We start from the raw sequence: 13451 nt of genomic DNA, 5'->3' as shown, positions 1-13451 counted from the left end.
TCGCTCACCCCTTAGATGCGATTGCATCAGAGAAGCCAGCGCGGGAGGAGCGTTCTAAATGAGCTCCGATCTCACCCCAGAGAGGCCAAAGAGTGAATGTGTGGCTCCATTTGCTACCGTTATTGAGCTCCCGGTAAAAGAAGTGGGGGATGCCGTCCACCCGCGTGGAACCCCGACCTGAGCACTGAGCTGCAGGGCACAAGTCCTAAAAAGAGAAGTGGGGGGACGCTGGCGTCACGACAGGGAGTGACGTCATGAAAGGTGGCTTGCACCATCAGACTCATTCCCTCCCCTCGCTCACCCCTTAGATGCGATTGCATCAGAGAAGCGCGTGAGCAGCATTCTGAATGAGCTCCGATCTCGCCCCAGAGAGGCCAAAGAGTGAATGTGTGGCTCCATTTGCTCCAGTTATCGAGCTCCTGGTAAAATATGTGGGGGTACGCCGTCCACCTGCGTGGTACCCCGACTCGAGCCCTGAATCTATGGCTGGAGGTTCTTCCACCATAGGTTAGTGCGATAAGGAGCACACCACGTGGGAACTCTCCAGAGTTATTGTTCCCTCCATAAATCAGAAATTGTTCTATGACCTCCAAACTTTGACTATGGTCCATAATGTTCATAGTGCACGTGCCTCCGAGGGGAATTTGTTCCCAAGTCTTGCAGAAAGGCAGCCTGTTGATGGGTCTTCTCAAAGGAGATGCAAACCTTTCTTGGAGCGAGAACGCTTTCTGAGCCGATAGACAATCACTTCATCATCCATGTTTGCATTCAGAGTTAATGCGTGTACATAGCTCAAGGGTAACGCTGTCATTTACGATCCAATAATAAACCCAACAAATGGAGTAAATCATGTATTTGACAGCTCAGTCAACAGCTGGGGTTTTATAGCCAGCGCCAGCTGTCAAGGAAACACTCGTCAGTTGGTAGGAACCAGATGAGGTGAATGTGCTCCACAGGCTAGGAGCCAAAGTCCCTTCCACTCTCCTAGTGAGCTGTGTGTTTGTGGCCACAATAACCGAACAGACTGGGGACTGAAGGCAGTAAATAACCATGGTGATTTCAGCCAGGTTCACAAACAACATGGCCTATTTCCTCTTCATTGGCATTGGTGTAGCGCGCAGATACCTATTGTGTGGACTGGTAGTTTGTTACATGAACATACATGTCAAAGCTTGGGTAATTGGCAGAGTTGCTCATATGTCGAGTGTGTCCTTTGTGGTAAGCGCTTGCTGAGCAGTAGAAAAGCGCCTGGATCGCGTTGCAACCATCTTGCCGCTGCAGTTCAGGGATGATGGTGTCCAAAGGTGAAAGAGAGAGCCTAGAGGCCATAGCTACTCCTATTTGGAGAAGGTTTCGTTTTATATTGTGATGGCTTCAGGCACATCTGATCTTGCTGTAGTTGAGCATGTTGCTGAAATAAAAGGTGCTGCCTGTCCGAGCAGTACCATAGATTGGTGAAGTTTGTTCATGTTACTATAACCATTGTCGTAAGTTTGGAAAGCTGTCGGGATCGATGCACTGCAGGCTTCCTGCTGTTGATAAATCAAGAGACCTAGCACAGAGGTTAGTTTTGAAACCGTTCAGAGAGGAGGCTAGATATTTTTTTTTAGGTCAAGCCTACTTTGTGAAAGACGTATTGTAGGCGTACCCAGAACATGTAAGAGCTCGGAGCTTGCCCATGGTTTATGATTGGTTGTCATCCCTGTCACTCATTTGGCAGCTTCTTGTGTCCGAGCTTGTCAATCTTGTGTATGCCCCTCCCATGGAGCATAGCCTGTTTACCATCTCTTTTCATTGACTGGCTTCTATGCTCCCATTGCTTACTTTTCAAGCACTACTTTTTATTTTTGGTTAAGCCCTTCTCGAGTGCATGCATTTTACAGCCGTCTCCTTCATGCACCCTCTCCACTCACTTAATGTCGCTGTCTCCTGTGTGTTTCTTCCTGCAACCCTCCATATTGCACTTAATGTTATGTCCCCCATAGCTTTCTTGCTCGTGTGCTTCTCCCCGACTGCTCCACATTGCTCTATCACCATAGTTTCTCCTCCCCACCTTTGCTCTCCATGTTACTTCCGTACCCCACTGTTCATCCGTGCCATCCATCTGTCACCCGTTGTTTCCCCTCCTACGTCCCACATTGCCCCCCCCCCCACCCCATGGCTTCAAAAATACTTTCCCACATTTGTTTTGGATCAGCAAATAATATTTGGAAAAATAAGGCATCTGTCATTTTGTTGGGGCGCACCTACAAAATTATGCTACCTGTAGGAAAGTAGGATCTGCTGTTATGGTTACTCCCACTTTTTGCCGGTTGCTAAGCTGTTACTCACTAATCTGACAGGGATCCTGCTAATTAGGACCCCAGTCTATCTGCTTTCTCCATTACATTGGTATCTTCAGTACTTGGGTACATCCCAGATTAGCTACTGGGGTACCCTTATCAGTCCCTGGTATATGTTAACAAGGTACCCAGGGCGTAGCTACCCCAGAGGTCCCCCTTGGGCTGAAGCATTACTTTATGCCACCCATGGGAGACCATTCAAACTGACACTACAGGCCTGCCATTGCAGCCTGTGTATGCTGGTGTAGCACCACTTACTACAGATATAGGTTTCCTATATCTAAGGTCACTGCACTTAAAACCTATAACACATCCCTATAGCAGGCCTCCTCACTCCTGGAGGCAGGGTGCTTAGTTCAAAGTATGAGGGTGCCCCTGCACGAGCAAGATACCTCTGCAGCCTACAGAGTCCATTCTCCCGGGTTGTAAGTGAAGTAGCCATCTACTATCTAGAGGGGCACTGCATAATTAGGCGATGACCATCTCGAAGCTGGCTGCAATGAATCCTATGATGTTTGGTTTCAAACATATTGGAATCGTACCTCCCACACTGTAAACTAAGTGGGAGGTGTGATTCCAAGCACTGGAAGAACCCTCCGTTAGGTCTCAGTGTTCCTGGTACCATCCTTCTTGACCTGGACAGTACAAAATGGATGCTGCCGACCAGAGACACATTTCTGCCCTCCTGTTGCTGAGCCAAGCCCAAGCAGGGAAGACAGAACAGTAGGCATCCTGTCACAGGGAGGTGTGACCACATCCCAGACAGGATTTAGTGTATTGGGGCAGGGTGGGTGCGTTTGCCAGCGCCACTCAGTCTGCCAATGGTATCCTTCTTATGGGCTCATTCTTAAGTTATTCCATAAGTCTGATCTGTTTATTCAGAAAAGTTATGACAAAGCCCTTAGGCCTAACCTACATATTGTGGAAAACATGAGTTATTACCAAGACTCCCAGTTGTCTGGTTTTAATGATTTTTGCAGATAAATACAGACTGAATACTATTTTTGTTCCGGTCTGTATTTTTAAATATGGATGACAACAGAAATTGGAAATTGACTTATTCTAAATGTTATCAGTCTGATTTCCAGGTCAATAGATGTGCGGATTGACAGAAAAGATAGTATAAACCCACAAAAAATGCATTGACAAAGCCAATAAGCCTCACTAACCTATGCAAGAGTTATTGGCTTTGCCAATGTGTTTTAGCAATGTTCTATACCTGTGTAGCTGCTGTTCCGCGTGGTTAAAAGTTAGTGGCATAGAGGAGAGTGTGAGAAGTTGGCCTGGTATATGATGCTCACTAGTTCTAGTGATCACCTTGTACCATGCCAAGCAACCCTTATGGTGCAGGTTGTAAAGTCAACCTTATAGACAAGCTATCCTAGGGGTAGCATGGACTAAGCAGTCTTAGGCTAAACTCTGTAAAGGCATGTGAAGCAAGCTGTTTTACCATACACAATCCCCTTGAATACCAAATGAAAGGACACCACACAGATATATATTGAAAATATATATAGATTTATTAACTACAAAGGTACCCTATACTCTTTATGAGCACAGAAGCACAAGCGTTAAAACAAAACACAGTTTAAATACACAAAAGTTGCACGAATATGGATGAGCCCTAGGGGCCACCTAAACCATATACTAAAATAGTGGTATAAGAACCACTATGGGGAAAGTGAAGAGGCCTAGGGCCTGGGGAATTGCTGGAGCTGTTCAGGACTAACAGTGATGAAGTCGGGAAAGGCCCGCAGGACTCGGGTGCAGTGCGGAAAGTGCACGCAATACCAATGCAGTGTCAATGGTGCGTAAAAAGTACAAAGTTAGTTAAAAAGGAACCTTCCGAGTGACCTAGAAGGATGAAACTTAAGACACAGGCCCTAGAGGTGTGTACCAGTGTGGGAACACCGGCGGAGCTGAGTTACCTCACCCACAGGAAGCGGGTGCACAGGGTCGAAGTAGTGTCGGGTTTCGTCACGCTGGTCGATGGTGCTTGGAGCTGAAGATGCTGCAGGCGACTCGAGGTGAAGAGTTTCGGTGGATCCAAGGGTGGATCTGAAGTCGTGAAGACCTGAAAGCAGAGGGGACAATGTTCAAAGTCACTAGCCAGTGACTACCGTGGAACCAGAGTGGAACCAGGCGATGTCGGGTGCAAACAGGCGTCGAGGTGTAGCTTCTCTCTGCAGCCACGTGGACACAAGGGGTCGAAGACGTCCAGGAGTCGGTCACGAGCTGTCCCACGCAGGCTTCTCGCTGTTGGCGGTGTCGGCAACCGGATGGAAGCAAACAGGCCTTGGCTAATGCAAGCCACGCAGGAATCAAGAAAGGCTTGTCACTCGGACCAGCAAGGTCAGAGCGGGTGCTCCTTTTCACAGGAGCAAGGGCAAGTCTGGAGCAACCAGACCTGCAGTGAAAGTTGTAGATTTCGTCGCCAAGATGGCCACTAGCCGCGTGGCAAGTGGACGGGATGGCGCGTCGAGTGGCACAGTGCAAAAGGGCGCCACGCAGATCGTGGAGATGCTGGGGGGCTGATCTTCGGTGCAAGGGCTGCTCGAGGTTGGGGCTTCTCAAACCCCAAAGCACAGCGTCGAGGGTGCCTCTGATGCTGCGCAGTCAGCTTTTCGGGGGTCTTCCAAGATGTCCGGTCCCACGTCTCTCGGTGCCTCCACGGGTCCCTTCTTTGCAGGGACTGTGGATCAGGCGGTGAGAAGTCTGGGAGTCTGGGTCTTGTCAGGCTCTGGGCTCGGGCTCCGGCAGGAGGCGGCGGCAAAGCAGACGTCGAGTTGCTGGTTGGTGCCTGTGTTCACAGGGTGGTCACTCCTTGGCCACAAGGGAGATTCTCTTCCGTCTTCTGAGCAGCAGAATGTCGAAGTCCAGTCTTCTTCTTCTTTATTTCAAGTTGATTCAGGATGATCTGAAGTCTCAGGACACAGCTCCCACTCTTATTCGAATCTGGGGGGCCGGATCACCTACTAGGTCCCTCCTCTGGGTGGAACCAGGAAGGGGGGTGGTTACACCCCCTTTCCTTTGTCCAGTTTCGCGCCAGGACTGGGGCAGGAAAGCCCCAGCACCGGTTTGAACTGGCCTATGCACAGGGACACCTTGTGTGCCCCAGGCATGTCTGATTCTATTCAGCCCTGTCCTACCCAATACACAAAATCCTGTCTGGGGTGGTGCTAGCACCTCCCAAGGCAGGAAACCCTTTGTCCAAGCTGCCCTCGCTGGAAGGGCTCCCAGCAGCAGGAGGTCAGACTTGTGTCTGTGGTGGCAGCATCCATTTTGAGATGCTAAGGCTCTGTTTAACTTTAACCGGGGTTCAGGCTAGGTACATGTCGTGTCCCTCTAGAAGGGTGGAATGCTACCCCCGTCGCCAGAATTGGCGAGGGGGTAGTATTCCAATTCGTATGACACCTTACTCGACATGTTTTGATAAAGCCAAACCTAAGATAGCATTTAACCGCGAGGATTATAATGCACTTAAGAGTATATGGTATGGCAGTATCATGAAACAGCTAAAGGACATGGTTCCGAAAGCTGCAGACAGGCTCAGCTCATGCCAGAGCACCATCTCACATATTTCCAAGCACTCTGCCTCCAGGATTGATGAGGCCTTCCATAGGAGTGGCTGATAGGAATATATGTGTCAATTTTAGGTTAGGTATAGGCATACTACACCTAAGTAAGGGGTGGTTACACCGACTTACCCCAGCTGAGTGATCAGACAGTTGTGTCAAATATAGAGGCCAGGCCAGGGGTGGCACAATACGTGCTGCAGCCCCTGGTAGGCCTTGGAAGCACCTATGCCCTGGGTACCTGGGTACACTGTTACAGGGGCCAATAAGGTGTACCAGTTCCAATTGTGTATGTACCTAAGGTACATGGAGTCCATTTTAAGGAGAGAGCAATTAGCCTGGGGCCCTGAATAGCAGGATCCCAGGCCAACTATGTCAAAAACCAGCTAAACACCAGGCAAAAAGTTTGGGGGTAACCATAGTCAGATATCCACCTTCCTACAGAGAGTGCCATAGAGTGGAGGGTGTAAAGTGCAGTAAAGTGTTGTGGAGTGACTTAGAGTGGCGTGGCATAGATTGGAGTAAATTGTTGTAGAGTGGAGTGGCATAGCGTGGAGTATCGTTGTGTGGCATGCAGTGGCTTAGAGTAGAGCATCAAAGAGTGGAGGGGCATATAGTGTTGTAAAGTGGCATGTAGTCGCTCCAGAGTGGAGTGTTGTAGAGTGCAGTAGCATAGAGTGGCAAGTAGTGGCATAGAGTGTGTTGTGCAGTGTAGTAGAGTGGAGTGGCGCAGAGTAACATTGAGTGGAGTGACCTAGAGAGGAGTAGTGGCGTAGACTGGAGTAGCATAGAGTGGAGGGCCGTGGAGTGAAGTTAAGAGGAGTAGAGTGTACTAGAGTGTGCACAATGTGGTAGTGCACTGCCTTTACAAACAACATATCTTCAATTGAAAAGGACATTACATTTGCACAGACCTACAGTTTTACTGATAAAACTATACTTCCGTCAATCGATGTGTGGAAATGGTATCACCAAGTGTATTGATTTATTCTGATGGAATTCAAATATTTGTTTCCAGCACATCTCAGAATTACTCAAATATGTACTTAGTGCTTTCCTAAGTCTGATATATTTGCACCGTTCATTTACAGACATTTACTTGTTGTGGGCTAGAAACAAGTCCTTTACTACTTTCACACCTCCCTGATTCTAACAGAGATCCTCTCACTTTGAAGTTCGAGGAAAAAAAAGTAAACACCAAGCTCCCTGTAAGACAGAGCCTGCCATTTTACCTTTGTTTTTGAATGCACAGCAAATGTGAAAAGACGAGAACAACATTTAGGGGCCTGTTTACAGAAAGTGAGCATTTGTAGAAGAATACAGTAAACAGGGTATGCTTCGCGGAGGGACCAAGACCTGCTTTGCAGCCTAAAACGAATAAAGTCAGCAAATGGAAAGGAAACAAGTGTGAGTTACAAACCACAAGGCCGACGGTAAACAATGAGCGAAATGCATTTATAGGTCAGTGTTCAGAATGTCCACAAGAATTCTTTAGCGACCAGGCAGCTGCACTGTCGGGTAGACTTCGACTTAATAAAATGGGTAGTAAGTTGCCTATTGAGGCTTAAACCGCTGTAAATGTGCATGTTTTTCATTGTGTGTTTTGTTTCCTTTCCATTTCACCTGAAAGGAATTTAAATAGAAGTGAACATTCATTGGTTAAATAAATGTGGAAATACACTACTGTCAATTTCTTTTTTTCTCAAAACTTAAAATAAATATCGATAAACACCGATACATTACCAAAAATTCGGATAAATACACACTGAAATGTAAAATGAAAAACATAAAACTGTGAGCCCTAGTTATGACATGGTGTAAAAGCCGGTAGTCCAGGTATTTTCTTTCATTGAATCTCACAGATGACCGTAGTAGTCAAGGTTTCTGGAGTTATTGACTGCCGAAAGAACATATGGGGATGCAAGATGTGTGCTGCAGCCATCCTTAGTAGTCTGTCTTGGGAGAGATACTATTGTGCTTTGTCGACTGTAGATTTGTAATTTGATGACTCAGTGCCTGATGGTTGCCTTGTGAGGAAGATTACAGTACAGTAAATACATAACTAAATCCAAAGTGTGGCAAACCACCCGTGAGGGTCTCAAGGCGCTGAACGGTAGGCACGGGGACATTAAGTGAGTTGCCCAGAATCACAGGATATTGAGCCAACGCCGAGACGCGAACCTGGTTCTCCCACCTCTGAAGTCGGCAGGTCCGGCCCGTATGCTACATCCTCTCCCCACAGTAAGTTTCAGTGGCTTGTGGTGACAAAATAACTGTTTACGGTATAGGTCTGATTGTTGTGAAATCTAACCATAAGGGCATTAGACTTGACATCTTTATTTTGAAAAGCACCTGTTAGTCAGTGGACGTGTGGTATCTTCTTCTTCGTTTCGTTTGCTCCTTTTATCGGTCTCCTTTTGTTTCTGTGCTTCTCCTCTTTTTATTGTTCTTTTCCTAAGAGGATGGAGCAGCTCTCCTGGCCGAGCCCAGCAGGTTGCTTGCTTGCCTCTCATTTCATCAGCAGTGCTCCACACCCCATGTGGCCAAGTGCTCTAAAGCAGGAGACAATCCCTGAATTCTGTTGTCGATAGTGTATCATTGTACGGCCCTTCCAAGATGGACAATGTGTTGGTTCTAAATGTGGTGGGTGATTTTGAATTTTAAACCAGCAACAGACTATGTGCAGAACCTCTGCCGGCTGGACACCTGCTGAGCTCTTTGGCGTTGCTATTGAAAGCACATGCCCTCTGTGTTTAAACGTCAGCATGGTTTTTTCCACTTGCATTCTTTTAAATTATTTTGCACATTTTGTTGAGTTTGCGGCATGTTCTTTTTTTTTTTTTTTGGTTGTGTCAAAGGGTGAATGCAAAAATAAGTCAGTGAATGAATGCATGAGTGCAAAGATGAGCGACAGAGTGCACGTTGGATGAATTGAGTGCCCCACCCCAGAACCAACACAAAAGGTGCTTTCATTTTTAAGCCCCCTCTGTCATTCCCAATGCTTGTTTATCCCTGGGTGCATTCTGCAAGTTTCTGAACAGATGTTCCTTTGTGCAACCCTTCCTTGCTTTTTATGCAGGCCTTTCCCTCAAACTTGTGGTTCTACAATTGTAATCTCCCTTGTAGACGCCTGTGAGACTGAGCTCTGAAGCCAACCCTAGCATGTGACGCCGCCTGCATTCCTGCTTCAGCCAACTTCCTTTTGAATTCTCCGTCTTGTATTTTCCTACGTAACAGACTGAAGAACCGAGTGCTTTCCAAGGGGCTGACGACGAGGACCCCTTGGATCTGCAGAGATGCCCCTGCTAATGAGCCCCTGCTTGTGGCTGCTATAGGGTCTTCCAGTATCCCACGTTGGCATCGCTGGGAGAGCGAAATCACAAGTCGTTCATGCTTCTCTGCTTTCTCAGAGCTTGACCGGTGTGTGGCAGTGAAAGATGTTCAGAATTCTGCATCTGGCAGGGTCAGCGAATCTCTCCCCCCCCCCCCTCCTCCAATCTCTCTCGCTCTCTCTCCGGTGTGTCTTTACCGTACTCCTATATTCCCAAGTATATGACCGCTCCCTCCATGTGTTTATGTTGATTGGATGTGGGTTACTTCATGTCTCCTGTAGAACCGCTTCTTCCTTTAAGTTCTACTTCCCTCCTGATTCTCTGTAGGGTACAGGGCTAGGCGATCCGCCCAGATTCATATCCCCTGGACCCGAAGAGTGGCTCCTGGCTCATATACTAAGTCCCTGGGTGCATAATTCCTGTTTCCTTCCTCCATGTGTTCATGTTACGTGGGTTACTTCATGTCGCCTGTAGAACCACCTCTTGGATCAAAGAGTGTTGCCATCCTGAATTCTCTGTAGAGTCGAGGCCTAGAGATTCCACCCTATCCTAGGGATACGAAGGGCGGCCCCTCTTGCATTCTGGGGTACATAAGTCCCTTTTTAGGTCTCGCCTAGCGATGCAGCGCATGCGCTGATCGCTTTGTGAGACTATTGTTGTCGATTTTTGTTCAGAAGGGGGACAGGAGATGTGAACGCGCCCGAACAGGCGTTGTGCACGTGTACGGCTCGCACAATACGCGCATGGCGCGCTTTCACTTTACTATGCCCTGCAGCCCTCTCAGGAACGCTCCGAGCGAGAGCAACTTCCAGGGGCCGACCGCACTGCACGCCTGGCCTGTCTCGTGGGTCTTGGATGTCCGAGCCAGCACCATCGGTTGTTGCTCTGTGCGCTCTGCTGCTACTTGGCCGCCTGAACTGCTCTGGCTGCACTCCAGATCATCCAGTGTGGCTTTATGTGATGTTTGTCAGTGTCCATGGCAACGAATGCCGCAGGATGTCTACAGGATAGGTATTCGCTAGCAGGAGCTCCACGAGGAGCAATCTATGTGACTATTTTGCTTGACCACGCCCCGAGTTGTAATTCTGACATAAGTAAAAGGGGCCCTAATGCAGGCCTTGGACTTTGCTCCATTGTTCCCCCAAATCTTGCTGATCTTTCTAGTGCAACCATGACTGGAATACACCACCCTGTCTATGGACTTGCACCAGCTTGGTTTTCTACTTGGTTTCCTCGTGTATCAATATGTTTACTGCCCCACAACCTAACAATGTTGCGTCTTGTATCCATCAGTTTGAGACCTCTGAAGAGTTTAGAATATTTTGACGAAACCTGCTCCCCAGAAAAAAAGTATTTGCAATGCAACAGGTCTCGCATTTATGCGAGTGTGAGCTATTGGCATTGTAAATGACAAAGCCTTTCATTTTTGTTTTTAGAACCTAAATAAAAAGCATTGTTATTTACAATGTCAATAGCTTAAACTCTTGTAAATGCGAGACGTATTGCATTGCAAATGCTTGTTTTAAATCCTGTAGCTCACACAGCTTTCTTTCTCCCCTTTACTTAATTTCACTAAAAAGGATCTCCATGGTGGGCCTCCCGCGCCTGTTTTTGGTAAACATTTTTTGGTGCCTCTAGAACACAGTAGATTTTCATTTATCGTGGCATACACATGTACAACATCCAGTTCAAAATGTTATGCAACAAGTAATGTATTTGTATTAAATTGACCAAGACCAAACCTCCGGTAGAATGTCGTTTCTATGCACAAAACATATTCAATTTTGCATTCAGCAGGAAGCAAGCTTAGATGTACGTACTTGTAATCAAACGTACACCTGTTATTTTGTACATCCAGATTATGATTTATGAATGTCTTCATATTGGATTTTACTCTACAGAACATGTCAAATATCCTCTTTTTTTGCATAACAACAATTGCTTGTACACCAATCTTAATATTTTCTGACTCGGCATCCAGTGTTTATACACATGACAGTTGGTTGTTAAACCTTTGTTAATTTTGTAAAAGGGCGGATGATTTATCTCCTTCCTACTTGTTCTGAAGAAACATTCTAAGCATCTGCTACAAATATTTTCGTTTGAGAGCAATATGTCTAAATAAGTAGTCCCCGTTGAAAGCGTCAAAATGGTAGTTTGGCAGATTCTGTGTTGTCACTCAGAAGCCAAAAAATTGCAATATTGTCTTGATATCATTACCACGCAAGTAGATCATTTTATAGTAGGGTGCTGTTTTTATTTCAGTGGCTAGGAGATTGATATGTAGGGAAACTACCAGTGGAATTGGAGGTTCTCCCCTGTATGAGGTCCAAATGAGGGCACCGGTGCCATACGGGGTAATACTGCTTCCGTAATTTGAATGTCGTACCTCCCAAGGTAGTTACAGGCACTCTTGTTACATCGCTCTAGGCAGCAGTCCCCATTTCCTTTGGGGTTTTTATAAAGGATCATCTTCCCGTTCAGCTGGTTATGCTGCTTTCTAGCTTGTCTGCACCCACTGGACCTAAGCAGGCCGGGACGGAACAAGGTAGACGACCTGGACTGCACAGAACCATCTCAATCATCCTAAAGAACAAGTAAGGCCTAGCACCCTCAAGCTTTGTCTTGAGGATGTGCTGCCTCTAACAGGAGCCTATCCCAAGACCAGAGTATCCACTTCATCAGCACAAAGCTTGCTTCGCCCCCCCAACCCTCCCCAACAAAGGGAAGTTCTTCCATTTGTGGTTGTGCTGGGGATGCTGTTAGGAGAAGGGCCAACTTCCACGGGAGCGAAGAAGAATCCCTCCACCTCCAAGACACAGCAGCAGGAATGCGATAACAAAGTATACAACACTCCTGTCTACTGTCTCCTAAAAGTATGAGGGAATTTACCCAAGGAGTGTCCACCACTCTCCTCATACGAGGGGTAACAAAAATAGTAGAAGGCGTCTCCGGGGATGGTCCAGTCTAGGAAACAAAGAGCAGGTTATGAATAGTCACAATCCCTATGCTTACTCGAAACACAATAAAACATTGACAAGTGTGATCAATTATGGATCTTACCCCAAGTGTAGATCGGGCAAGCGTCAACGATGAGTCCAGGCAACAGGGAGGGGGCCAAATAAGGACTCACGAAGGACTCAACACACCTCTGACGCAAACCAAATGGTAAGGGAAGGTGAGGTGAACCGGCCGGCTGCCTTAAGGGGGCCAGTACAGCGGAGCAGTAACACCAAACACCAAACACAAACAAACCAACAGAAAAGGAGTGAGGGGCACCGACCGGCTGCACAGGGGGCGAGTACAGCGGAGCAGCACCCACTCAGGAGGTGAGACACCCGGCCCCTAGGAAGATAGGGCGGAGCGCTCACTCTCAATAGGAAGCCCAATAAAAAAGGAATAAACAAAGGAGGTAGCGTAGGCTGTAAAACTAGAATATAGAAGAAAGTGAACCGACTACGCCCGCAAAATGCGTGAGGAATAGCAGGGCGTCGCGTTCACTAGAAAAAGGAGCGGCGAAGAATACCGCTTTACCGTACAGACTCCACACGCACACTCAAGGGGTAGAAATCAAGTGGCAGAGGGGCGGCAATCAGGTAGCACAGCGTCAAGAAGACAGAACTCCAACAGAGCCCTCAGACGCCAGCAACAACTCGAACAGGAAGTGGGAAGGGGGCGTGGTCACCGGAAAGTAAGCCAAGCAAAGATGGGAGGGCTCTGCTCCTCCTTATTCCACTTAGGGAGTGTCAAGAAAGTACGGGCTTTGACACTAAGGGGCCACAGAAAGTGTAGGAACCAAAATGAAGCACACTAGTCAATGTTAAATCCTAACAGATGCAGCCTCGGGAAGAGAGTTCAAGAACCCCTAGAACAATATACTATATTACAAAATGTTTTTTGAGGTTTTCTTCCTCACCCGAGTCATTGTCCACCAGGGGACATCTGGTTTCATTGGCCCTCCCGAGACACCACTTCCAGCTGACTTGTAGATAGTCCAATTGTGAGTATTGTAGTGTAGAGCGTTGTGTCCAGAAACCTCTCCTCCCCTCTCTGCTGGTACTTTCACCAATACTCCGATGATCGACAATGCTACTTTAGTCTCCAATGCTTCAGACAGTCAACGCCTCAAACATGGCCTGCTCTTCAACCAAGCCTGGATGTCCAGCGCCTTCCTGAAGCTCAACGCAGCCAAAACAGAATTC

The 13451-nt window shown here is 47.3% G+C and overlaps 1 protein-coding gene across 1 annotated transcript in view; it reads left to right on the top strand.

The window, feature by feature from the left end:
- Positions 1-13451, top strand: part of GDAP2 (ganglioside induced differentiation associated protein 2) — a 228520-nt gene that overhangs the window by 1261 nt on the left and 213808 nt on the right. The gene's annotated exons all lie outside the window — the stretch shown is intronic.

The sequence above is a fragment of the Lissotriton helveticus genome, chromosome 8 (assembly GCF_964261635.1).
Source record: "Lissotriton helveticus chromosome 8, aLisHel1.1, whole genome shotgun sequence".
Taxonomy (NCBI): Eukaryota; Metazoa; Chordata; class Amphibia; order Caudata; family Salamandridae; genus Lissotriton; species Lissotriton helveticus.
The sequence above is the reverse complement of the archived record's forward strand: the minus strand, read 5'-3'. Positions and strand labels throughout refer to the sequence as shown.